The 27,931-nt window shown below is 40.3% G+C and overlaps 1 pseudogene; it reads left to right on the forward strand.

Annotated features, from left to right (window-relative positions):
• On the forward strand, positions 1 to 27,634 carry LOC126694392 (receptor-like kinase TMK4; annotated as a pseudogene).
• The last annotated feature ends 297 nt before the right edge of the window (positions 27,635 to 27,931 follow it).

Below are 27,931 nucleotides of genomic sequence, written 5' to 3' on the forward strand. Positions count from 1 at the left end.
CATCTCTCTCTCTCTCTCTCTCTCTCTCTCTCTCTCAATCTCAAATGGTTCGGCTGATCTATCTCTTTACCTTCATTTTCTCCTTTCTAACTCTTTCATATGCCGATGACTCTGCAGCCACGGCCAAGCTCCTAGCCTCTTTCGACACCACCCCAAGCGGCTGGTCTGCCACCACAGACTACTGCAAGTGGAAAAACGTCAACTGCGACGGAAGCAACCGTGTCACCTCCATCGACTTAGCTTCCCAGTCTCTCACAGGCATTCTTCCTTCTGATCTAGGCACTCTCACCCAACTCACCACTCTTTCTCTACGAGGCAACTCTCTCTTTGGACCTCTCCCCTCCCTTGCCAACCTCACTTCTCTTCAAAAACTCTACCTTGACAACAACAATTTCACCTTCATTCCTTCAGGTTTCTTCCAAGGACTCACAAGCTTACAAATCTTAACCTTGAGCCAAAACCTTTATCTTGCACCTTGGACCATCTCCACCGAGTTGACTGAGGCCACTAGTTTAGTCACTTTCTACGCTAACAATGCAAACATTATTGGGTCTTTACCAGATATCTTTGGTTCCTTCCCGAGTCTTCAGGATCTCCGGCTCTCTTAGAATAATCTCAATGGCACTTTACCTAAATCTTTTGTAGGATCCGGGATTCAAAACCTTTGGCTCAACAACCAGCAAAATGGCTTATTGGGTACCATTGACGTGTTGTCATCGATGACACAGTTGTCCCAAGTTCACCGGTCCCATCCCAGACTTGTCAAACTGTACAAGTTTGTTCGATCTTCAGCTAAGAGACAACCAGTTCACAGGCCTCATCCCAGCCTCACTGATGTCAATTCCCTCACTGAGAAACGTTTCCTTGGATGACAATGACCTCCAAGGGCCTTACCCACAGTTCCCATCTAGCGTGACTACTCACACTCTTGATGGTCTCAATAGCTTCTGTAAAAACACCCCAGGTCCTTGTGATCCCCAAGTGACCACATTGCTCGAAATCGCTGCGGCATTTGGGTATCCAATCAAACTAGCCAATTCTTGGACAGGTAACAACGCCTGCACTGGCTGGACTTTCATTATCTGCGATTCACAGGGTAATATTATCACTATCAACTTTGCTAAGCAGCAATTCGTTGGGACGATCTCTACTACCTTTGCAAAGTTCACATCGTTGAGGAATTTGTATCTGAATGATAACAATTTGACGGGTTCCATTCCGGATGCTTTGACCAACATGACAAGCCTTCAGGTTCTTGACGTCTCGAACAATAACCTTACTGGGTTGATACCAAAATTTGGTGATTCCGTAAAGCTAACTACGACCGGTAATCCTTTGATTGGAAATAGTGGGAGTTCTCCGTCAGGTTTGAATGGCGCATCGCCTAGTGGAAATACGGCTGAAATGAGGTCAAGTGGTACTTCTGTCTTGCCTGTTATAATTGCTGGTATAGTTATTGCTGTGATCATATTTGCTGTAGTTGTGTTATTTGTCTCGATTAAATGTTATGTTAGTAACAGGCATAAGAAGTTTGGAGGAGTGGAGAATCTTGAAAATGGAGGCACAAGTGTTCCAAATACTGAAATTTCAATTGAAGTTCTAAAACAAGTGACCAACAATTTCAATGAAGAAAACATTTTGGGTAAGGGAGGTTTTGGAGTTGTCTACAAAGGAGAATACCATGATGGGACTATGGTTGCTGTGAAAAGGATGGAATCTTCTGCAGTGGGTAGCAAAGGAATCAATGAATTTCAGGCGGAGATTTCAGTCCTTAATAAAGTGAGGCATAGACATTTGGTTTCTCTTTTAGGATGTTGTATCAATGAGAACGAGAGACTTTTGGTATATGAATATATGCCACAAGGGTCGTTAACACAATATCTGTTTGATTTGGGTGAGAATGGTTGTTCTCTCTTACTTGGAAGCAGAGGATTCAAATAGCAATGGATGTGGCACGCGGAATGGAATACTTGCATAGTTTAGCTCCACAAATTTTCTTTCATAGAGATTTAAAACCTTCCAACATACTTCTTGGGAATGATATGAGGGCCAAGGTTGCAGATTTTGGTTTGGTTAAAATTGCGCCTGATGGGAAGAACTCTGTATGGACGCGATTAGCAGGGACATTTGGTTATCTTGCGCCAGAATATGGAGGTAATTAAAGCCTAAGATTTTATGCTCGCGTCTTAGTTGAATTTGATAGAGTATAGTTATTAAATAAATGGTCATTGTGTCTTAATTGAATTTGATAGAGTATAGTGATTAAATGGCCATTCAAAACTTGGACAATCTCCCAAATTACCTGCACAATTAAAGCAAATCACATCACTGAGGTAGTATCAATATGATGTCGGACGAAATTTTTCTAATACTGAAGTCAGTCAACTTTCTTATTTGTGTATAAAAATAATATTGTAAATAATCTCCCATACCTGTCATTGACGGAGTGTTATTAGTACTAGTAAGTTACCCGTGCGATGCACAGATAATGTTATAATGTTTTATGTAAAATGATTTGAGAGAATATTGTACATGTATTATAGCATAATTGTTATAGAACTTTATTAGTAATGAGTTCATTATAAAAGCAACAATTATAAATTGCATACATATATCTATTATAATTATTGAATTGAAATAATGAGAAATAAAAAATAAATTTAAAATATAAAAAACACTCCTATTTTAACATCAATGTTTAATCAAATCCTATTAAAGCTCAAAATTAAAACTAAAAATTCTAGTGAGTGCAGTTAGTGCCAAATTTGCCAAGTTTAGATTTGAAAACACTCCGTAATTTTTTGTAAGTATCCCAAGCTAATATCAACATGACCATTTGTGTAAGGTTGAATTTATTCAACCATCTAATTGGCTTTATTCCGTGCCAAATTTGCTTGTAATTCAGCATTTAGTAACCCTGTATTTAGGTGGGTTTGTTGTAAGGGTAGTGAGTGAGATAGAGTGAAGATTGCTCAAGAGTGTGCAAGAAAACAGAAACTCGCGGCTGCAAGCCGCCAGAAGCAGCACACGTGCCAAGCATGCTGGAAGATGAACAGTCATGCTAGCTGGAGCACTACAGGACAAAACAGGACAACTGGCCATACGGTTAACTCGCAACTGGATCTCGCGATTTAGTCAAGCCGCGAGGTCAAGCCGCGAGCCACCCCTGTTTTGTAAAACCTGACGTTTCACATTCTTCTCCCACTCCAGTATAAATACCCCTTTTACCCACGATTGAGAGAGAGCTTCCAGAGAGAATTTTGAGAGAGAAACCCTAAAGAAAAACAAGATTGTTTCACCCACAATCTATACCTTAGAGTCTCTTCAAATTCCCCTACTCTCTTCCTCTCCATTGTCAAATCCTTGAGAGGCATTGTACCAAACCTGGTTCTCACCATCATCTTCACTGTGAGACAGCTGTTTGGATTTCTGGGAAGCAGTTAGGAAGGAGCCAATCTTCATTGGTTGATGCTACGGTCTAGTAGCGGAATCCGGGAAGCTAGAAAAGAAAAAGGTTCGGCGCAACCTCGTTGGAGCAAGAAGCTTGGAGGGCTTAGGTGCACTGGGTAGATTAGGCTTGGAGGGTCTATTGCTGTCCTTGTATCCCAACTGTATTTTCTAGTGGATTGATTACCGCTTGGAGGGCGGCGGAGAGGTTTTTCGCCGAGGACTTCGGTTTCCTCTTCGATAACACATCGCGTGTTGTCTTTGTGTTTGCATCTTCCTTCCTCTCTATCTTTGCCTTTATATTATCTGCTGTGGATTTTATTTCATTATGGCTTAGATAGTTTTTAACCAAATTCATATTATAGCATGTATTAAGTTTCCGCACACTAGTTGTTTGACATATTGCTTGATTTGGTTAAGTTGTATTTTGGGGGTCTAAACGTTCAAAGGTGTTTTGTACACGTATTTGAACTTTCAATTGGTATCAGAGCGGGTACACTGCTGTTGGTTTCATTACCATTGTGTGATCCTTGACTCCCTTTTGAGATGGATAGGTCTCAATCCCTAAATGCACCTCCATATTTTGATGGTAGTAATTATGCTTTTTGGAAGGTTCGTATGAGAGCTTTTCTGTGTTCTATTGATGAATCCGTTTGGGATGCTGTTGAGATTGGTTGGACCAAACCTGAGGTAGCCAAATCCACATGGGATAAGGCAGCACTTGCTGCATCTAATGCTAACAGTAAAGCACTCAATGCTATTTTCTGTGGTGTGTCTCCAGATGAATTTCACAGGATTTCTCACATTACCATTGCCAAAGAAGCATGGGAGATTCTGGAAACCACTTATGAAGGCACGAAGAAAGTGAAAGACACCAAGTTACAAATGCTGACCACTCGGTTTGAGGAGCTCAAAATGAGTGAGGATGAGTCTTTTGACTCCTTCTATGGGAAGCTTAATGAGGTGGTTGTCAGTAAGTTCAACTTGGGGGAGAAAACGGAGGACTCAAAGATTGTAAGGAAGATCCTTCGATCATTGCCGGAAAGTTTTCGTGCTAAAGTGACAGCAATTGAAGAGAGCAAGGACCTTGATGACATCAAGGTACAGGAGCTGGTTGGTTCTCTGCAGACTTATGAGATGTCGCTGCCCAATCAACGGAAGAGTAAATCTCTTGCTCTAAAGACCATTAATGAGAAGGTGGAAGATCAAGACTCATCGGGAGAAGATGTGGTTGACAAAGATGTAGCCTACCTTGTCAAAAATTTCAGAAAATTCTTGAAATTCAAAAATAATGGCAAATTTGATGATAAAAGAAAATTCCAAAGTTCTGGAAGGGAGAAGAGGGATTTCAAAAAGAAAGATGGAAAAGAATCCCAACCCACACAAGGTGTCACTTGTTTTGAATGTAACGGGCATGGACACTTTAAGAAGGAATGTCCGAATTATTTGAAATCAAAAGGCAAAGTGTATGCCACGACCTTGAGTGACTCAGATTCGTCTGACTCAGAATCTGAAGAGAGCTGTGATGGAGAGGGGAACTATTCAGCTTTTATGACTATTGCTCATGTTGAGTCTTCGGACGAGTTGAATCTGCTTGTACGAGACCTTGGAGAACATAGTGATGATGAATCACTAGGAATTGTCGAAGAATCAGATGCTGAAGAAGATGAAAGCACAACAAATCTTCAAGAGAATTATAACTCACTCTTGGAGAAGTCGGGTGAGTACACAAGGGTGGCCAAGGCTGCTGTGAGAAAAATGAAGAAGGCTGAGGAGGACTACAAAAGTCTCCTGATTCGATATAGGGAGGCCAAATGTGAGATAGAAACACTAAATGGTGAGTTGTCCGAAGCTTACACAAAAGTGAGATTTCTTGAGAATGAGGTTGTGCAAGCGAATGTTAAAATAGAGAGGGTCACCACCAAGAAGCTAGATGATGTTATATCATCTCAAAAGAGCTTTTCAGACAAATCCGGATTGGGATATACCGGAGGAAGTAGTTCATCTGGAAATGTCACTAAAGAAGTGAAGTTTGTAAAGGCCAAAGATCCAGTTGTAGTTGACCTTACTGGTGAGAAGCTTGAGGTGGAGGAGAAGAAGAATGTGGTGAACCAACGGATGCTGAATCCCCGTAATCAGTCTGTGGGCAGGTCTGAATCTCGTGCCAAGTCACGTCCACGACCACAAAGAGGTCCTAGAGGAACTTATGTGTGCCATTATTGCGGTCTTCAAGGGCATACTCGACCAAATTGCCAAAAGCTGAGAGCAAAGAACAGTGCAACTCCTCAAAGGTCAGGAGAAACCAGAAATGATAGGAGAATTTGGGCAGGTGATCAATCTAGAGATCAAAATGGAGATCCCGGAATGATGAACGTGATGAAGATGATTGGTGCATTCACCAACTGCTTGGAAAGCTTCTCACGAAGGTTTGAAAGCCCTAACTCCCGTACCCAATCCTATAAGGAAATCACCCCAAACGCAAGTGACGTGTGGGTGAAAAAGGGTACTCATGCATAAGCATTACAACATGTCCATGCATTAATACTTCCTATGCTTTGCGACAATGTTTGTTTGGTTTGCTTGCTGTTTTTGATATTGGGTGTTTGCTTGTCTATTTGTGAATATTTTTAATTTTGTTTCATCAATCTTTTTGTTTCTTATGTCAAAAATCCAAAAATCACATAAAAATTAGAAAATCAAAAAGCTTGATTGACTTTGTTGAATTTTGTCTCAAAACTTGTTTTGCCTTGTACCTTTGTGCTAATGGCTTTGTGCATTTTCGAGCATTGCTTGTTTTCATGCACTCATATCACTGTGGGAAAAATCTTGAAATCTATGTGATTGTTGTAAATAGATCTTCAAACTTATCATGAATGATTAGTGAATGGTTATGTTGATCTTGAGACATGCATAGACTTGTGTCTATATATCTTCCCACTTTTTATTTTTGTTTTGCTAAAAAGAGCTCACCAAATGTAAATCTCCAAATGAAAAGAGATATTGAGCTGCAAAAGCCTGTCGCACATTCTAGTATTTGACTAGGAAAAAGGGTAAGCGACCTTATATTAAAGTGATTGTTTATTCAAAAAGCCAAAGGCTTGATCATTAAAGTGAAATGTCAAATATCACTCTCACAATGAGAGGTGATTGCCTCAAAAAGATCAAAAAGATCAAATGTTATGACTAAAAGTGGAGTAAAATGTAAAGTTCCAAGTTATGTTATCAAGTTGTGTGGGAGGTCATATATACATATTTCTATAATTGAGATAGGTCACATGATCTAGTGCTAATTGTGTATGCCTTGGTTGAATCGATCATTGAAGCTTCACATTAGACGAAGGACTATCTCATTGTTGATATCCACACACAACACACAAGTTTATGTTCAATAAATGACATATTCATTTGTGTGATTGTACTTGATGAAATGTGTTTTCACATGCTCAATCTTTGTTAATTCAAGCACAAAAAGATTTTTGAGTGTTTTAGGTGTTTTTGGAAAGTATTTTGTTTGAAAAATCTGAAAATTTCAAAAATCCAGTTTTGCCCTGTTTTGGCGGCTCAGTCGCGGGTATATCAAGTCGCGAGCCTCAGTCGCATCTTCGCTGGTCATTTTTGGCGACTTGTTCGCGAGTGGAAGGTCCAGTTGCGAGGTTCACTCAAAGATTTTCGCGGCTCAGCTCGCGACTCACTCGCGGGTAGACCTTCCAGTCGCGAAAAACACTTAGAAAAATTTTTCAAATTTTTGTTCTTGAGTGCTTTGGCGGCTTGAGCTGGCGACTGTGTGGCGACTTAATCAAGTCGCGAAAAACGCGTGTTTTGCAGAAACAGGAGCAGTTTTTAAACCTCTTTTCAGTTTTCCCTCGAACTTTTGGAACTGTTCATCTTCTCTCTAAACTATCTCCCTCCCAAACACTCCGTGCTCCCATTTCCAATCTCCATTGTTGCATTCTTGTAGCTCAAAATCATCAAGTTACAGGTATGGGTTTTCAGTTTTGCACCCTTTTATACTTGATTTTGTGCTTTTCCCTTTGATTTTTCGCATGTGTTTGTGATTTAGTAATGGGTTTGTGTTTCGGATTTTACTCCTTGTTCATGCTTAGCTTGCGAATGCTGCTGCTAGTATTTGGTGTGATCTTAGTTGTTTCCTTATTGCTCTTCATCTTGTGCTTAGCTAAGTGTTTCTTTTATTTTAATCTGAACTTTGAGCTGTTGAGTTGTTTCTATTTGTTCATTTTGAGGTTGTGAGTTTTACTGTGCTAAATAGGCATGTTTTATTGTGTTAATCTGTTGGGAGCTTCTGTTAGTCTCAAAATTCTGATTGTGTGTCATGTCATTTTTTTTATTATATGTCTCAATGACATATATCTGCCTTTAGGATAGTCTCTCCATGTTGTTCATGTGTTTCCTATCTTAGGTTTGGTCTATCCATGTGATTGATTAAGTAGCTTATTGTTTAAGTGTTCAAAGTTAATTTGTATGGATGATATCTCTTTGTTAATTACATGGTACTGACTGGTTCTGCACATATATTGTTCTATGCTGTTGTGGCCTTTTCTGATTGTTCACAGATGGCTCCCTCACCTCAGAAGAAGAAATCTACTGCAAAGAAGGCTGACAAAAGATTAAAAATGGATTCTAAATTGTTTAGGTCAGTTCATCACTTTGAGAGATACAAGGATAACTTCTTGAATGCAGGAATCATTCAAGAAAGATTTGTAGATTTGGAGGACTTAAGACAAACCTTTATTCCCAGCTGTTTTGAAGGAAGAGGATGGGAAAAGCTTCTGAGTGGTTTCCCTGTTGTGTGTGAACCCCTAATTAGGGAATTTTACTCAAATGCTGTGATAAAGGAGAATGAATTAAGTTGCTGGGTGAGAGGTAAAGAATTTGTTTTGGATGCTCATGTCATAGATGATGCATTAGGGCTTGAAGGATTAGATGATGAAGAATTTATCAATTAGAAGGATAGGAGTGTTTCTATTGAAACAGTTCAACAAAGGATAGGTGGGCAGAGAGAAGGGAAATGTTTGAATACCACTGCCTTTCCAGTAGACATGAGGTGCCTTACCATAATCATGATGTTTAACCTCTATCCCATTAAGAAATTGACTACAATCAATTGTGCTAGAGCAGTTTTTCTGATGGATCTCAAAGAAAAGAATTTCATAGACATAAGTTCCCACATATATGACACCATTGTGGATGAGACTAGAACAACCTCTAGGCCTAAATTGATATTTCCCAGTTTGCTAATGAGGATTTTTAGAAGGAAGGGTGTTCCAATCCCTCAAGACATCAGTCCCATGTCCACACCCTCTGCAATTAACAAGCTTACCTGCAAAAGGATAAGTGTTAGGCTTCCAGGAGAAGAAGATGAAGGTGATGAAGGAGAGGGTGTCCCAATGGAGACTGAAGCAGAGGCAGCAGGGCATGCATCAACCTCAACACCTAGGAGGAGTGGCAAAAGACCCAGAGCTTCAACTTCTGCAGATACACCTCCAGATGCTTTCCAAATCATTCTGGAAAGACTTGATGGGATCAGGGCAGTCCAAACTGAGCACTCTGACAGGATGAGAGCCATGCAAGACCAGATTGATGTCTTGTCTGCTAAACTTGACAGCTTCACAACTCAGCATGACTAGTGACCCTTTGGCCATTCCGGTCAAAAAGGGGGAGAAATTATGTCATTGATGATGAAAAGCAGAAAAGCAAATCTTAAGGGGGAGTAATGTGTTGAGGGGGAGTTGTCATAGTTATCAAATTCAGAAACTCTGTTTATATATGATTATGTTTTTGGGTATTTTGTGTATAGTTGTTTCTAACTCATTACTTATACTCTTGGTTTAAACTTTAATATATTTTGATGATGTTATTCAGAATGTTTTTGAGTTTGTACCCATGTGCTTTTGTAAGCTTTTAGGGTTAATGTTTTATGCATTGTTTGTAGGCTTTATGGTATGTACCTTGCTTAATGCAGCCTTTATGCTATGTTGAAATCAGTACTTTAATCTAAATGTTCTGCATTTTGGTTCATGTACTGTCACTCTTGTGCCCTTGTAGGATTGTTCCTAGATGCATATGCCTTGTGTGTTATGCATTGGTTGAGTGTTGAGCATACAAGTGTCTTGCCTTGTGCTTGTTAACTTTGAAAGTTCAAAAACGTGTACAAAAACACTTTTGAACGTTTAGACCCCCAAAAACCAATTAAATCAACACACGCAATATGTTAAACAATAGTGTGCGGAAACTTAACATATGCTATAACATGGTATTGATTAAACAACTATCTAAGCCACAACAAAATAAACCACAGCAGATAATGTAAAGGCAGAGATAGAGAGGAAGGAAGATGCAAACACAGCGATAACACCAGATATGTTATCGAAGAGGAAACCGAAGACCTCGGCGAAAAACCTCTCCGCCGCCCTCCAAGCGGTAATCAATCCACTAGAAAATATAGTTGGGATACAAGGACAGCAATAGACCCTCCAAGCCTAATCTACCCAATGCACCTAAGCCCTCCAAGCTTCTTGCTCCAACGAGGTTGCGCCGAACCTTTTTCTTTTCTAGCTTTCCGGATTCCGCTACTACACCGTAGCATCAACCAATGAATATTGGCTCCTTCCTAACTGCTTCCCAGAACTCCAAACGTCTGTCTCACAGAGATGATAATGGTGAGAACCAGGTTTGGTATAATGGCCTCTCAAGGATTTGACAATGGAGAGGAAGAGAGTGAGGGATTTTGATGAGACTCTAAGGTAGAGATTGTGGGTGAAACAATCTGGTTTTTCTTTAGGGTTTCTCTCTCAAAATTCTCTCTGGAAGCTCTCTTTCAAACGTGGGTTAAAAGGGTATTTATACTGGAGAGGAGTGGAATGCGAAACGTCAGGTTTTTTCCAAAACAGGGGTGGCTCGCGGCTTGACCTCGCGGCTTGACTAAGTCGCGAGTTCCAGTCGCGAGTTAACCGTATGGCCAGTTGTCCTGTTTTGTCCTGTAGTGCTCCAGCTAGCATGACTGTTCATCTTCCAGCATGCTTGGCACGTGTGCATCTTCTGGCGGGTTGAAGCCGCGAGACCAGTCGCGAGTCCCAGCCGCGACACTCTGTTCTCTTGCACACTCTTGAGCAATCTTCACACTATCTCACTCACTACCCTTACAACAATCCCACCTAAATACAGGGTTACTAAATGCTGAATTACAAGCAAATTTGGCACGGAATAAAGCCAATTAGATGGTTGAATAAATTCAACCTTACAATCTCCCCCTTTGGCTATTCCGTGACAAAACCCTAAAACAGACTCTAGACTTAACATGTGAGTTGGGAACAGTTGATCAAAACTCACTCACACCTAATTCTAGAAGCTGTGAAGCACTTGAATCATATGAACAAAAACTCCTGAAACACAACAATACACCATGATCATTGTAAGCAGAAAATTATAAATGCATATGAAACAGGCAATATGAGATCAAGCATAAGATGAAGTTAATAAACAAACCATGGCTTGATCAACCAGGTGAACACCACAAGGTAGTGATCACAGTGTTCATTCACACTTGGAATGAACACAAGGACATACAAGTTAACAAGCACAAGGCAAGACACTTGTATGTACAACACTCAACCAATGCATAGCACACAGGGCATATGCATCTAGGAACAATCCTACAAGGGCACAAGAGTGACAGTACATAAACCACAATGCAGAACATTTGGATTTAAAATACTGATTTCACATAGCATAAAGGCTGCACTTAAGCATGGTACATACCACAAGGCCTACAAAGCTATGCATAAAACATAAACCCTCAAAGCTTACAAAAGCATATGGGTACAAATACAACAAGAACCTGAATAACATCATCAAACATATATAAAAGTTTTATCCAAGAATATATGAAAAGAGTTAGAAACAGTTTATACACCAAAACACAGTGTATCAAAACCAAAATAACCATAAGTTTTGAAGATAAGACGAAAGAAAAAAAATTATGTGTGTGTGTGTACTCCCCCTATCACTATGCACACTTCCCTTTGAACTTTTCTCCCCTTGAACTTTTCTCCCCCTTACTGAATGCTCTCCCCCTTTTTGTCACGAATAGCTAAAGACTCTCGTCCAGCTTTCGTTGAATCTCATCTAGCTGATTCTCCATAGTCTCGAGTCGCATCTGGACATGGTTGTTGGTGGAGTAAAGAAGTGCCACAAGCTCATCAACCCGTTTCTGAATATGCTCAAGAACACTGCCAACTCTGTCAGTAGGAGAAGCAGTTTGTGCGTGCGGAATACCAGCCGGTGAAGCTTCAGGAACATCACGAGATGCAGATGTGGTATGTGCTTGTGTCTCTGAGTCAGGGGCAAATGAAGGACCCGGAGACATGTGAGCATGTCTTGGTGATTTGGAGGAGTGACTTCTGCTCGCTTGAAGAGTGAGCAAAGAAATGGGACGTTGACGAGTCAACATTTTACCATCTGCAGGAGGAGTAATGCCGGCACGAAGGATGAGTTTCATGACGAGACTGCAAAATGGAATGATTCCTCGAGCTGTAGATCGACAAGCGGTCTTCCTCAAGTTGTAGTAGATGTGAGCACATATATCAATGGGGGCTCCGGTAATGAGATCACACAGAAATATAGCTCTCCCAAGATTGATGAATGTAGTGTTGGACAGTGGGTAGAGATTGGTGAACATGATCAACTTCAGGGTGGTCAACTCAGGTGCAAACTTTGCGGTGCTGATGGAAGTTCCTGCACTAGACACCTCATGATCATGTCCTAGGATTTGTAGAATTTCCCCAACCTCTGGATTTCGTTCATCATAGGGAGTTAAGTTCACATTCTGAGGTCTGATGATGCCGAGAAGATCTGCGATGGAGTCTGGGGTAACACTAAACTCTGTTCCTCTGACCCAGAAAATGAGGATAGGTCCAAGATCAGATGCATTGGAGAAGCATTCCTTGACCAGCTCATCCATTGGATCATCAAAGTTTCCGAACAAGTTTGCCCAGTCTCGTTTCTCAAAGATTCGAGGAATGAAAGTAGTCCCTAAGGTGTTGAACTCTACTACCCGCTCCACTATAGTTGTTGACTTGTCAAACACATTTGAGTAGGCGTGTGAGTTCAGGGGAACTCTGAATCTATCCTCATTGGGATCTTGAGATGCTTGAGATGAAAGACGAGTCCTTTTAGCAACTGGGGTTGCTGGTTCGTCAGAAACAATGTCTTTACCCCTGGAAGATCGACGAGACATCTGCAAGAGAACAGGCCAAACAGAAAAGAACCAAGCAACAATACCCCACAAAAGATTGTCAACAAGAGTCAGTATAAACAATATTGCAATATAAACACCCAGACTGAATAAAGTGCAGACCCAACCAATCCTTCCAACAAAAGATACACAAACTAATACGTGCATCAAACTTGGTGAAAGTGCACCAAGACAAAGAAAGACATCACAAATGTCATTGAGACACATTAACATGACCACGATATGCAATAAGAAACAGCACAGGAACAATTAGAACAGATAACATAAATCACTCCATCAGAGTCATGAACATGGGAAAATACTTCAATCATGAAGAAACCAAACAACCACACAGGAGCACGTGTTTGAGAGACAAACAGTAAGTTAACATGTCAACCCAGAAACCAAAACCAAACACCAACATCAATAATCAGGCAAATGTAATGAGTAAGTCACATAGACACCAAACCCATTTCAGAACAGATTCTCAGATTCAATAAAAAGCAAATAATCAGAACAACAAAAAATAGTGATAGCACAGCATGAAAACAGGTGAGAACAAAGTCAAAACAAGACACTCCATACCCATTACACATAGAGATAAGTAAAACGAATGCAATACCAGTCCAAACAGCAACAGAAATATGCAGGAAACAGAAAATGAGATAGAGAAGACAAAACCCATACCTTTTCTTGATGATTTGGAGAAGAAATGAAGCACCAAAGGGTTTTGAAAAATGGATTCACGAAGAGTTTTGTGAGGAAACAACAGTTTGAAAAAGGAATGAACAGTTACAAAAGTTCGAGGGAAAACTGAAAGAGGTTTAAAAACTGCTCCTGTTTCTGCAAAACACGCGATTTTCGCGACTGGTTAAAGTCGCCACACAGTCGCCAGATCAAGCCGCCAAAACACTCAAGAGGAAAATTTTGAAAAATTTGTCTAAGTGTTTTTCGCGACTGGAAGGTCTACCCGCGAGTGAGTCGCGAGCTGAGCCGCGAAAATCTCTGAGTGAATCTCGCGACTGGACCTTCCACTCGCGAACAAGTCGCCAAAATTGACCAGCGAAGATGCGACTGAGGCTCGCGACTTGACACACCCGCGACTGAGCCGCCAAAACAGGGCAAAACTGTATTTTTGAAATTTTTCAGATTTTTTTAGCAAAACACTTTCCAAAAACACCTAAAACACTCAAAAATCTTTTTGTGCTTGAATTAACAAAGATTGAGTATGTGAAAACACATTTTATCAAGTACAATCACACAAATGAATATGGCATTTATCAAACATAAACTTGTGTGTTGTGTGTGGATATCAACAATGAAATAGTCCTTTGTCTAATGAGAAGCTTCAATGATCAATTCAACCAAGGCATACACAATTAGCACTAGATCATGTGACCAATCTCAATTACAGAAATATGAATATATGACTTCCCACACATCTTGATAACATAACTAGGAGCCTTTCATTTGACTCCACTTTCAGCCATAACAATTGATCTTTTGAGGCAATCATCTCTCATTGTAAGAGGGATATATAACATTTTTCTTAGAAGAACAGGCCTTTGGCCCTTTTTGAAAGAAATTTCACTTTTAATATAAAGTCGCTTACCCTTTTTCCTAGTCAAATACTAGAATGTGCGACAGGCTTTTGCAGCTCAATATCTCTTTTCATTTGGAGATTTACATTTAGTGAGCTCTTTTTAGCAAAAAAATAAAAAATGGGAAGAGATATAGACACAAATCTATGCATGTTTCAAGATCGACATAACCATTCACTAATCATTCATGACAAGCTTGAAGATCTATTTACAACAATCACATAGATTTCAAGATTTTTCCCATAGTGATATTAGTGCATGAAAACAAGTAATGTTCGAGAATGCACACAGCCATTAGCACAAAGGTACAAGGCAAAACGAGTTTTAAGACAAAACTCAACAAAGTCAATCAAGTGTTTTGATTTTCAAATTCTTTATGTAATTTTTGGATTTTTGACTCAAGAAACAAAAAGATTGATAAAACACAATTAAGAAATATTCACAAACAAACAACCAAAATCAAACAAAAACAGCAAGCATACCAAACAAACATAGTCACAAAGCATAGGAAGTATTAATGCATGGACATGTTGTAATGCTTATGCATGAGTACCCCTTTTCACCCACACGTCACTTGCGTTTGGGGTGATTTCCTTAAAGGATTGGGTACGGGAGTTAGGGCTTTCAAACCTTCGTGAGAAGCTTTCCAAGCAGTTGGTGAAAGCACCAATCATCTTCATCACGTCCATCATTCCGGGATCTCCATTTTGCTCTCTAGGTTGATCCCCTGCCCAAGTTCTCCTATCAATTCTTGGTCCTCCTGACCTTTGAGGAGTAGCACTGTTCTTTGCTCTCAGCTTTTGGCAATTCGGTCGAGTGTGCCCTTGAAGTCCGCAATAATGGCACACATACATTCCTCTAGGACCTCTTTGTGGTCGAGGACGTGACTTGGCACGAGACTCAGACCTGCCCACATACTGATTACGATGATTCAGCATCCGTTGGTCCACCACATTCTTCTTCTCCTCCACCTCAAGCTTCACACCAATAGGATCAGCTGCAACTGGATCTTTGGCTTTGACAAACTTCACTTCTTTGGTGACATTTCCAGTTGAACTACTTCCTCCGCTATATCCCAGTCCGGATTTGTCTGAGAAGCTCTTTTGAGAAGATATAACATCGTCAAGCTTCTTGGTAGTGACCCTCTCTATTTTTGCATTTGCTTGAACAACCTCACTTTCAAGAAATCTCACTTTAGTGTAGGCTTCGGACAGCTCACCATTAAGAGTTTCAATCTCGCATTTGGCCTCCCTATACCGGATTAGGAGACTTTTGTAGTCCTCCTCAGCCTTCTTCATCTTTCTCACAGCAGCCTTGGCCACCCTTGTGTATTCACCAGATTTCTCCAAAAGTGAGTTGTAATTTTCTTGAAGGGTAGCTGTGCTTTCTTCTTCTTCAACTTCCGATTCTTCAACAATTCCTAGTGAGTCATCCTCACTATGTTCTCCAAGGTCTTGAACAAGCAAATTCAATTCATCCGAAGACTCAACATGAGCAATAGTCATGAAGGCTGAATAGTTCCCTTCTCCATCACAGCTCTCTTCAGATTCTGAGTCGGATGAGTCTGAATCACTCAAGGTCGTGGCATACACCTTGCCTTTTGATTTCAAATAATTAGGGCATTCCCTCTTGAAGTGTCCATGCCCGTTGCATTCAAAACAAGTAACACCTTGTGTGGATTGGGATTCTTTTCCATCTTTCCTCTTGAAATCCCTCTTCTCCCTTCCAGAATTTTGGAAATTTCTCTTATCATCAAATTTTCCATTGTTTTTGAATTTCAAAAACTTCTTGAAATTTTTAACAAGATAGGCTACATCCTTGTCAACCATATCTTCTCCTGACGAGCCTTGATCTTCCACCTTCTCATTAACGGTCTTTAGAGCAATGGATTTACCCTTCCGTTGATTTGGCAGCGACATTTCATAGGTCTGTAGAGAACCAACCAGCTCCTGCACCTTGATGTCGTCAAGATCCTTGCTCTCTTCAATGGCTGTTACTTTGGCACGGAAGCTTTCCGGCAATGATCGAAGGATCTTCCTTACAATCTTAGAGTCCTCCATCTTCTCCCCCAAGTTAAACTTACTGACAACCACTTCATTTAACTTCCCATAGAACGAGTCGAAAGACTCATCCTCACTCATCTTGAGTTCCTCAAACCGAGTGGTCAGCATTTGTAACTTGGTATCTTTCACCTTCTTCGTGCCTTCATAAGTTGTTTCCAGAATCTCCCATGCAACTTTGGCAATGGTAATGTGAGAAATCCTGTGAAATTCATCTGGAGACACACCACAGAAGATAGCATTTAGTGCTTTACTGTTAGCATTAGATGCAGCAAGAGCTGCCTTATCCCATGTGGATTTGGCTGCCTCAGGTTTGGTCCAACCTATCTCAACAGCATCCCACACGGATTCATCAATAGAGCATAAAAAAGCTCTCATACGAACCTTCCAAAATGCATAGTTACTTCCATCAAAATATGGAGGTGCATTAAGGGATTGAGACCTATCCATCTCAAAAAGAAAGGGAGTCAAGGATCACACAATGGTAATAAAACCAAACAGATGTGTACCCGCTCTGATACCAATTGAAAGTTCAAAAACGTGTACAAAAACACTTTTGAACGTTTAGACCCCCAAAAACCAATTAAATCAACACACGCAATATGTTAAACAATAGTGTGCGGAAACTTAACATATGCTATAACATGGTATTGATTAAACAACTATCTAAGCCACAACAAAATAAACCACAGCAGATAATGTAAAGGCAGAGATAGAGAGGAAGGAAGATGCAAACACAGCGATAACACCAGATATGTTATCGAAGAGGAAACCGAAGACCTCGGCGAAAAACCTCTCCGCCGCCCTCCAAGCGGTAATCAATCCACTAGAAAATATAGTTGGGATACAAGGACAGCAATAGACCCTCCAAGCCTAATCTACCCAATGCACCTAAGCCCTCCAAGCTTCTTGCTCCAACGAGGTTGCGCCGAACGCAATAGACCCTCCAAGCCTAATCTACCCAATGCACCTAAGCCCTCCAAGCTTCTTGCTCCAACGAGGTTGCGCCGAACCTTTTTCTTTTCTAGCTTTCCGGATTCCGCTACTACACCGTAGCATCAACCAATGAATATTGGCTCCTTCCTAACTGCTTCCCAGAACTCCAAACGTCTGTCTCACAGAGATGATAATGGTGAGAACCAGGTTTGGTATAATGGCCTCTCAAGGATTTGACAATGGAGAGGAAGAGAGTGAGGGATTTTGATGAGACTCTAAGGTAGAGATTGTGGGTGAAACAATCTGGTTTTTCTTTAGGGTTTCTCTCTCAAAATTCTCTCTGGAAGCTCTCTTTCAAACGTGGGTTAAAAGGGTATTTATACTGGAGAGGAGTGGAATGCGAAACGTCAGGTTTTTTCCAAAACAGGGGTGGCTCGCGGCTTGACCTCGCGGCTTGACTAAGTCGCGAGTTCCAGTCGCGAGTTAACCGTATGGCCAGTTGTCCTGTTTTGTCCTGTAGTGCTCCAGCTAGCATGACTGTTCATCTTCCAGCATGCTTGGCACGTGTGCATCTTCTGGCGGGTTGAAGCCGCGAGACCAGTCGCGAGTCCCAGCCGCGACACTCTGTTCTCTTGCACACTCTTGAGCAATCTTCACACTATCTCACTCACTACCCTTACAACAATCCCACCTAAATACAGGGTTACTAAATGCTGAATTACAAGCAAATTTGGCACGGAATAAAGCCAATTAGATGGTTGAATAAATTCAACCTTACAAACTTGTATGTCCTTGTGTTCATTCCAAGTGTGAATGAGCACTGTGATCACTACCTTGTGGTGTTCACTTGGTTGATCAAACCATGGTTTGTTTATTAACTCCATCTTTGCTTGATCACATATTGCCTGTCTCATATGCATTTATAATTTTCTGCTTACAATGATCATGGTGTATTGTTGTGTTTCAGGAGTATTTTGTTCATATGATTCAAGTGCTTCACAGCTTCTAGAGTTAGGTGTGAGTGAGTTTTGTTCAACTGTTCCCAACTCACATGTTAAGTCTAGAGTCTGTTTTAGGGTTTTGTCACGGAATAGCCAAAGGGGGAGATTGTAAGGTTGAATTTATTCAACCATCTAATTGGCTTTATTCCGTGCCAAATTTGCTTGTAATTCAGCATTTAGTAACCCTGTATTTAGGTGGGTTTGTTGTAAGGGTAGTGAGTGAGATAGAGTGAAGATTGCTCAAGAGTGTGCAAGAAAACAGAGACTCGCGGCTGGGACTCGCGGGTGGACTCGCGGCTGCAAGCCGCCAGAAGCAGCACACGTGCCAAGCATGCTGGAAGATGAACAGTCATGCTAGCTGGAGCACTACAGGACAAAACAGGACAACTGGCCATACGGTTAACTCGCGACTGGATCTCACGACTTAGTCAAGCCGCGAGGTCAAGCCGTGAGCCACCCCTGTTTTGTAAAACCTGACGTTTCACATTCCTCTCCCACTCCAGTATAAATACCCCTTTTACCCATGATTGAGAGAGAGCTTCCAGAGAGAATTTTGAGAGAGAAACCCTAAAGAAAAACAAGATTGTTTCACCCACAATCTATACCTTAGAGTCTCTACAAATTCCCCTACTCTCTTCCTCTCCATTGTCAAATCCTTGAGAGGCATTGTACCAAACCTAGTTCTCACCATCATCTTCACTGTGAGACAGTTGTTTGGATTTCTGGGAAGCAGTTAGGAAGGAGCCAATCTTCATTGGTTGATACTACGGTCTAGTAGCGGAATCCGGGAAGCTAGAAAAGAAAAAGGTTCGGCGCAACCTCGTTGGAGCAAGAAGCTTGGAGGGCTTAGGTGCACTGGGTAGATTAGGCTTGGAGGGTCTATTGCTGTCCTTGTATCCCAACTGTATTTTCTAGTGGATTGATTACCGCTTGGAGGGCGGCGGAGAGGTTTTTCGCCGAGGACTTCGGTTTCCTCTTCGATAACACATCGCGTGTTGTCTTTGTGTTTGCATCTTCCTTCCTCTCTATTTTTGCCTTTATATTATCTGTTGTGGATTTTATTTCATTATGGCTTAGATAGTTTTTTTTTTTTTTTTTAACCAAATTCATATTATAGCATGTGTTAAGTTCCCGCACACTAGTTGTTTGACATATTGCTTGATTTGGTTAAGTTGTATTTTGGGGGTCTAAACGTTCAAAGGTGTTTTGTACACGTATTTGAACTTTCAATTTGCAATATGTAGTCATTTGAAAGTCACAAACCACAATGGTTAAAAAGTAATTCCAACATATAAATTTCCCTTAAAGCTTTCAAATCTTCAATCCTTCATCATACATAGAAAACTTCATTAATTTTGCATGCCTTAAAATTATAAATTATTATTAATTAAAAAAGAAAAGTTCCTTCTAGCTGGAACATTAAAAATAACATTCCAAAGGAAACAATGGGGAAAAATAAAACTGGCCTTAAAGAGACATTCCAATTTTGATGACACATTTGTGATTTTGGCAAAGGTGTAAACTGTGGAGAGAGAGCAATTGGATATGATGGGATCCTTTGCCATTGCCTTTGTCATGGGATTTCGTAAACTACATTTTTATCTGTCTGTAATTCCAACAAAAAACCCAACACGTCAAAATTGAAAACTCTAATGTTAGATTGATAACAACATAATTAAAACCTAACCCTCTATTGATTTACACACAAAAAATTTATAATAAATCAATTTAGTTAATTTTTGTTAAAGCATTGTATTCGTGTTCCCTCTTATTTACCCAAGAATGCAATCACTTTTCTAGAATAAATTTTCAAAAGGGGAAAAAGAATAAAATTTCAAACCCTTACTCATCATGTTTGAACTTCACAGAGTCTAGAGATTTGCCTTAGGAGTACCCGTTTGAAGCACAATCCGTCAACATTTTGAGTTATAAAAGCGTGTAGCTAAAGATTTTAGAAAAAAAAATTAAAAAGGAGAAATGTAAAAAAGAAAAGAAGAGAAGTGATTGTAAAAGTTTTACCTTGAATCTCTCAGTTCCTCTCTTTCTCAACCACATAACTCCAAAACTTTCACAACAAACAAATCACCACCACATCCAAATGAATTGGGCCATTAAAGCAAGACACTGCTAGGATTAAGTAAAGCACAACATTCATAAAAAATTGAATACAAAGTGTTGTGACTTCTGAATCTACATATAAGGATTGGTTAGATCCCTAAAATAGTACAATTCTTTTTTCTTGTTTCTTGTCTATTTAGTACATGATGTACAGAATACTGCAGTCTGCAGAATGTTTGTACATACATGTCATCTTAAGATCTTAATCTTAGGACTTAGGAGGAACTCACATTTGCCATATTCAAATGTGATGAGAGACTCACTGCAAATCTGTAATGGGAGATGAGTAACATGTGCAACTTTTTCATCTAAAAGCCTTTTAAAAAAGGAACGTCAACCATAGTTTTTCTCATTATTGTTTTATTTCATTCTCTTTCCAGTTTCTAAGATCTAACGTGACCTTCTTCATCTTCTCTCTCCCCAGTATCACCATTGACACCATAGAGGCAGAAGCACCAGTTTTTTTTTTTTTTTTTTTTTTTTTAAAATCAACAATGAAGAACTGCACATTGCTAACATAGATTTCAGTCCATACTTTATCATCATATTGAGAAGAATAACTGAAAAGATTTCACAAACCCACCATATTAGCCAAACTGAAATACCAAAAAATTATAGAGCATAAACATGCGAGAAGGTAATGAAAGAAAATTTTCCAAAACAAAGATTTAAGACTTCTTTCTTGGCCATAAACTTCACCTTTTGAACCACAAAACAAAGAGATCCCCACCCTTTTTCAGATCACCGTCCACCTCCTCAAGTTAAAAGCATCGGCTTTGGGTGGTGGTGGTGTGGGTCTGGGTTTGAGTTGCAAATCGGCGGTAGAGTGTGTGACAATGGTGGACATCTGGGCTGTCTGGTGGCGGTGGTAGGTGGTTTAGGCTTTCAGTTTGGCTAAAATGGTGGGTTTTGGGTTTTCAGTTTTTGCTGTGAAATTTTTTAAGTTTGGCTCAAGAGATAATGGTGAAGTTGCAGATTTATTTGGTGATGGTGATGAAGATATGGTGGTGATGTCGCAGAGTGAAGAGGAGAGGCAAGAAAGATGAAAAAATTAAAGAAATTGTTAAGACTTTTGTTAAGACTCAGGGCTGGAAGTAAGGTAAAGCCTAAAATGTAACTTGGATAATTGCAAGGTGCGGGCAAACGAAGGGTTAGACGCAGGGCTGAATTAATGGTATACTTGAAAGTTTAAACGTTAGAGGAGTGAGGAGGAGTAATACAAATGAGGTGTAATAACTTGAAACCAAAAAAATAATAAAAAAGGAAGATGGATGGCTTAAGTAAGAGCTATAGAAAACGCCACTTGGCAGAAGCTCATGCACTCTCGCATGAGGTCTCTGCTTTTATATATATATATTGATATTGATTTTAGTATAGCCTTCATAATGCTCCAATTGCTCCTTGATTTTTGTCATTTATAGAATCAAGGGAGTTATGGGAATGATTGGGCCGCAAGTCTACTCCTAAATCGGCTTATTCTTTTACAACAGTCTTTGATCTTCACTTTAATGCATTAGACACCATGCGAGTCTCTTTATTTCATGTTCCTAATCTAAACAAGTTTATAAATATTATTTTCTCCATCCTTACTACCCAACTTGCTGTATAAGTTATTGTAGGTCTTAAATTTGACCTTTGGATTTTGTTATAAACTCAAAATTTAAATAATTAGATAAACAGATAAAGAAATATTGAATTCTATATATTTTTTCGAAGCAATCAATACACTTAGTATGCAACTTTCTAAGCATATTGTTATGTTTTTAACACCAATTTATTTTGACTAATCAAATTATTTTTTTTAAAAAAATCATCAAGAAATTTCAAAAATATGAACAAACATAGAGCAACTAAATAAATTAATTTAGGAATGAAAAATAAATTACATTTAGTGTTTATATTTTATTTTGTATGATAGTTGCATTATTATACATGTTTATTACTCATACATATTAATATTTTTATGATTAATTCTATTAATGTTTTTAAATTTCCTCCAACCTCCCAATTGAAATTTTGGCTCTGCCACTATATATATGTATAGTTGACCTTGACTAATTTATTAAGAATCTATGAAGGACTCAACAATTTGAGACTAGGACTTTATTATTGTTGTACATATATAATCTTTTATCTTCATGTGCTTGTGTCATACCAAGTATGTTGACACCAATGTTCACCATGAATAATTATTTTTTAGTTAGATGTCACTAGTTGAACCATTGCAAGTCATCTTGATGAGTTCTTTTCCTTGTCAATAGCTACAGGAAGAGTGACCACCAAAGCGGATGTATATGCATTTGGAGTGGTTTTGATGCAGCTTGTTAGAAATACAGAGTAATTGTATTGTATTTCATTGAGTAATAGAATATACATAAGTGCCTTTATATAGGAGGCAGAGTGTGCAGTACAAGTAAGTGTGCTATACAAGTAAACAAGGTAGGCCTAAAGCCCACATACCCTAATATACGTTAACAGCCCCCCTCAAACTCAAGGTGGATGTGAGACCAACTTGAGGTTGTCAACCAAAGTGCAAAGACGTCCCTTAGGATGTGACTTGGTGAAGATATCTACAAGTTGATCTTTCGAAGAAACTGAGATCAGCTTAAGAGCACCATGGACAAGATGATAACGGATAAAATGACATTCGATCTCGATGTGTTTAGTCCGTTCATGGAAGACATCATTGTGAGCAATATGAATGGCACTCTGGTTGTCACAATAAAGAGGAGTAGCGGAGGATGTGGACGCACCTAAGTCTTTGAGAAGCCACCGTAGCCAAAGGAGCTCAGATGTGGTATCAGCAAGGGCACGATATTCTGCTTCAGTACTGGAGCGGGCCACATGAGTTTGTTTCTTACTTCGCCAAGAAATCAGAGAAGAACCAAGAAGAAAGCAATAACCAGTGGTGGACCTGCGATCAATGGGATCTCCTGCCCAATCAGCATCAGAAAATGCACGGAGAACAAGAGGAGACTGAGCAGAGTAGAAAAGACCATGGAAGAGAGTGCCCTTTAGGTATCGAAGAATACGCAGAACAGCAACATAGTGAGTCGATCATGGAGCAGATAGATACTGACTCACCTGATGAACAACATAGGAAATGTCTGGACAAGTGACAGTGAGATAAACTAGGCTGCCAACCAAGCGTCTGTAAAGAGAGGGATTAGACAATGGTTTCCCCCCTGACGGAGTCAGATGCGCATTAAGCTCAACTGGAGTGTCAACAATCTTGCTATCAGTGAGTCCAGCTTGAGACAAGAGTTCAGAGGCATACTTGGCTTGAGTAACATAAAGTCCATCTGTAGAATGAGTGATTTCAAGACCCAAGAAGTAGCTGAGATGGCCAAGATCTTTCATCTCAAACTGCTGACTGAGAAAATCCTTGAGTTCTTGAATGCCACTGGGGTCATCACCAATTATGATCATATCATCCACATACAGGAGAAGTAAAATAGTTCCTTTGTCAGTGACGAAAAAATAAGGCAGAATCATAATGACTGGCCATGTAACCTAAGCAAGAGATGGTAGAACTGAATTTGGCAAACCAAGCTCGTGGAGCTTGTTTAAGGCCATAAAGAGCACGCCGAAGGTAACAAACCTTATTTGATTCAACAGAGAGACCAGGAGGAGGTTGCATATAAACTTCTTCACTTAAATCCCCATTAAGGAATGCATTTTTGACATCCATCTGAAAAAGGTCCCATTTTCTGGCAAGAGCAACAGCTAAGAGAGCTCAAACAGCTGAGATACGAGCAACTAGAGCAAAGGTCTCTTCATAATCAATCCCATACTCCTGTGTAAAACCTTTTGCAACAAGACGAGCTTTGTAACGTTCAATGGACCCATCAGAGAGAGTCTTAATCTTGTAGATCCACTTACAACCAACCACAGATTTCCCAGGGGGGAGATTCACCAAATCCCAAGTATGGTTTTTAGATAATGCATCAAGTTCCTCTTTCATTGCAATCTGCCATAAAGGGTCAGTGGAAGTCTCACGATAGGTGTGAGGCTCATGCAGTGTAGCAAGGGCAGTGTAACAATGATAATCAAGTAAATGTGTAGGAATGGATCTTACCCGAGTGGAGTGGCGAGGTGGAATGTCTTGTGCAAGATCTTCAGGCGGAGCAGGAGCAGGGGACCCAAGCTCAAGGTTGGGTAGCTTGTCTTCAACCTGTGCATCTTCCACCTGTTCATTAAAGGGTGAACTAGGAAAGGGATCAAAGGTATCTGGTGGTTGGACAGAGAAGTCTATAGGCGGATCAGGAGCAATTACAGAAGGAATATGTGCCTCATCTGGAAAAAGATCTAAAACAGAGGAGGAAGATAGGGAGGCACGGAAGTGAGAGAGCTCGACAAAGGAGCGATGTTCCCAAAAGACAACATTGCGAGAGATACGAAGACGATGAGAGACAAGATCATAACACCGATACCCCTTTTGAGTTTCGCCATAGCCAAGAAAACAACAAAGCCTTGACCGAGGCTCAAGTTTGTTATGCTCATGTGGCTGAAGAAGAACGAAACAAGCAGAACCGAAAGAGCAAAGGTGGTGATAGTCTGGAGGTGACCCAAAAAGGCGCTCATATGGAGTTTGATTTTGAATAACAGGACTTGGAATGCGATTAATAGCATGAACAGCATGAAGGGCAGCTTCACCCCAAAAAGGAGCAGGAACTTTGGCAGAGAGAAGAAGAGCACGAACAGTGTCAAAAATATGGCGAAGTTTTCGTTCGGCTCTACCATTTTGCTGAGAGGTACCTGGACAAGTTAGTTGATGAACAGTGCCATAGGAATGCCAAACAGCTTGGAAGGCATATTGAGTGTACTCAAGATCATTATCAGATCAAAAAATTTTGATACATTTTGAAAATTGAGTTTCAACCATTTTTGCAAAATTAGAATATACTTGCAATAACTCAGAACGATGTTTCATATTACAAATCCAGCTATAGCGAGAGTAATCATCAACAAAGACAACAAAATATCGAGACCCACCAATACTAGAGACAGAGGAAGGCCCCCAAACATCAGAATGAATAAGGTCAAAGATATCAATAGATATTGATTCACTAGTATTGAAAGGTAAAGCTGGTTGTTTTCCTAACTGACATGAAACACAATCAAAATTTTCTGTAGACACTGAACCTAACAAACCTCTAGAAGCCAATTGTTGTACACGAGAGGAAGATGCGTGACCAAGTCGAACATGCCAAAGTGCAAGGGAAGGAGTAGAAGAAACTGCAACAGCTGCAACAACAGAAACAGGGGCAACAAGTGGAAGACGAAGGTTGTCCACGAGAAACATACGCCCAACTCTGGGACCGGTCCCAAGCTCCTGTCCCGTCCTTGGATCCTGCACAATACACCCAGAATAATCAAAGATAATGCGATAACCTAACTCAGCTAATTGGCCCACAGAAAATAAATTGTAAGAAAGGTCAGGAACATTAAAGACACTAGGAACCGAGAGATTGACGGTTGAAACAGAACCTATATTATGACTAGACATAGTGGAACCGTTTGCTGTGTGAATATTAAGAGGGTGTGGTGCAGGTTTAAGTTCAGAAAATAAGGACGAGTGAGGAGTCATGTGATTGCAACAAGCAGAATCCATAAGCCAAGAGGAAGGAGACATACTAGATAAAGCTAAGAGAGAAGAGGGATAAGATGCATTACCAACCATACGAATGACATTGGCGATGATGTTTTTAAGGTCATCTATGGACATGGTGAAAGTGCGTCCTGAAGACTTAGACTGTGCAGAGACGGGAGCCATTGGTTGGGCACTCTCAGTGTTGGCAACAGTAGCAGTGGATATAGACACAGCTGATTTGTTGCGATGATAGCAAGTCTCAATATTGTGGCAAAAACGTTTGCAAAAACTGCAATGGATTGTTGCCGACGATTATTGCAACAAGAAGAAGACCTGTCCTTATTTCTCATTTAGAAGCAAAATATGCAAAAATGGAGCGCAAAAATGAAATCTACGCGAAAAACTGGGTAAGGAGGACCTGGACTGCAAAAAGTCAACTCTGGTCAAAAGTCAACGGTCAACCTAGTCATAGTCAACGAATGACGTTAGCAGGCTGACAGGTGATTACGTCAGCAGATGATGTGGGCACTGACGTAAGCAGGTGACGTCAGCTAGGGCTGACGTAAGCATGCAGGATGATGACGTCAGCGAACAGGTTCCGGCGCGTGGCAGTGCGTGGGAGGCGCGTGACTGATACAGGAGGCGCGTGACGCGTTTTGGCGGCGCGTGGTAGCGCGTGCAGGTGACGCCGAGAATTCTGGTGGCACGTGGAGGCGCGTGGAAGTTCCGATGAAGGCAAAATTTCACAGAAAGGCAGATCAGAGAGACTACTTTCCAATGATGCTATCTGTGGTTTGATCGGAGAAGCGGAAGCGGTGGTGGCGGCAAGGCAGTGGTCTTTGATGCACTAGAGTCGCGGTGAAGGCAACGGTGCTACTCACAAAAACGGCTGCAGAGGACACCCAAGAAGACAAGATTGCTTAAGAGCGGCACACCAAAGGATTAGAGAAGTGGCTCTGATACCATGTTAGAAATACAGAGTAATTGTATTGTATTTCATTGAGTAATAGAATATACATAAGTGCCTTTATATAGGAGGCAGAGTGTGCAGTACAAGTAAGTGTGCTATACAAGTAAACAAGGTGGGCCTAAAGCTCACATACCCTAATATACGTTAACACAGCTAATTACTGGTAGAAAAGCAGTAGATGATACTCTGCCAGATGAGAACCCTCATCTGGTTACATGGTTTTGTAAGATTCTAAACAACGAGGAGCGCATCCCCATGGCCATTGATCAAACTATTAACCCTAATGAGGAGACCATGGAGAGCATATATAGAGTTGTTGAGCTTGCAGGACATTGCACTACTCACAAACCATACCAAAGGCCGAATATGGGGCAGGTAGTCAACATCTTAAGCCCTCTTGTAGGGCAGTGGAAACCAACATGTCATAAATTAGAGAATAAATTTCCCACTTTTCATGGAGTAGAGGACATCTATGGCTTTGACCAACACATGAGCCTTCCTTTGCAAAGATGGCAAACGATGTAGAACCAACAACTCTAGGATCTAAGCATCTATAAACATGTTAAATTCTTTGTGAAAGAGCCAAAGATATGTTTTTCTTTGTGTTTTTAATCTTTGTGCAAGTAATTTTTACACGTGGAGAGTGAATTGTTATATAGTTTCTCTGCGAGAGCTGAGACGAACTTTTATATTTTGCATTGCATGCATTTTCATTAGACACTCGGCCAACCGAGGTCATACAAAATGTCTTGGTAGACACTTGGTCAATTGAGATTCTCAAACATGTTTAAAACATGTATTTTAACGATTTGGTCTTAATTTGCTTTCACTTGGTCATCTGAAACTAAACCCTTTCTCTTCCACACTCTATCAAATTTAATTCAGTTAAACCAGAACTTTTGATTCCAACATCTTTCACTTATCAATTCAAGGTAATCTCATAATATTTTATTGT

This window comes from Quercus robur, chromosome 8 (genome assembly GCF_932294415.1).
Source record: "Quercus robur chromosome 8, dhQueRobu3.1, whole genome shotgun sequence".
NCBI classification, from domain to species: Eukaryota; Viridiplantae; Streptophyta; class Magnoliopsida; order Fagales; family Fagaceae; genus Quercus; species Quercus robur.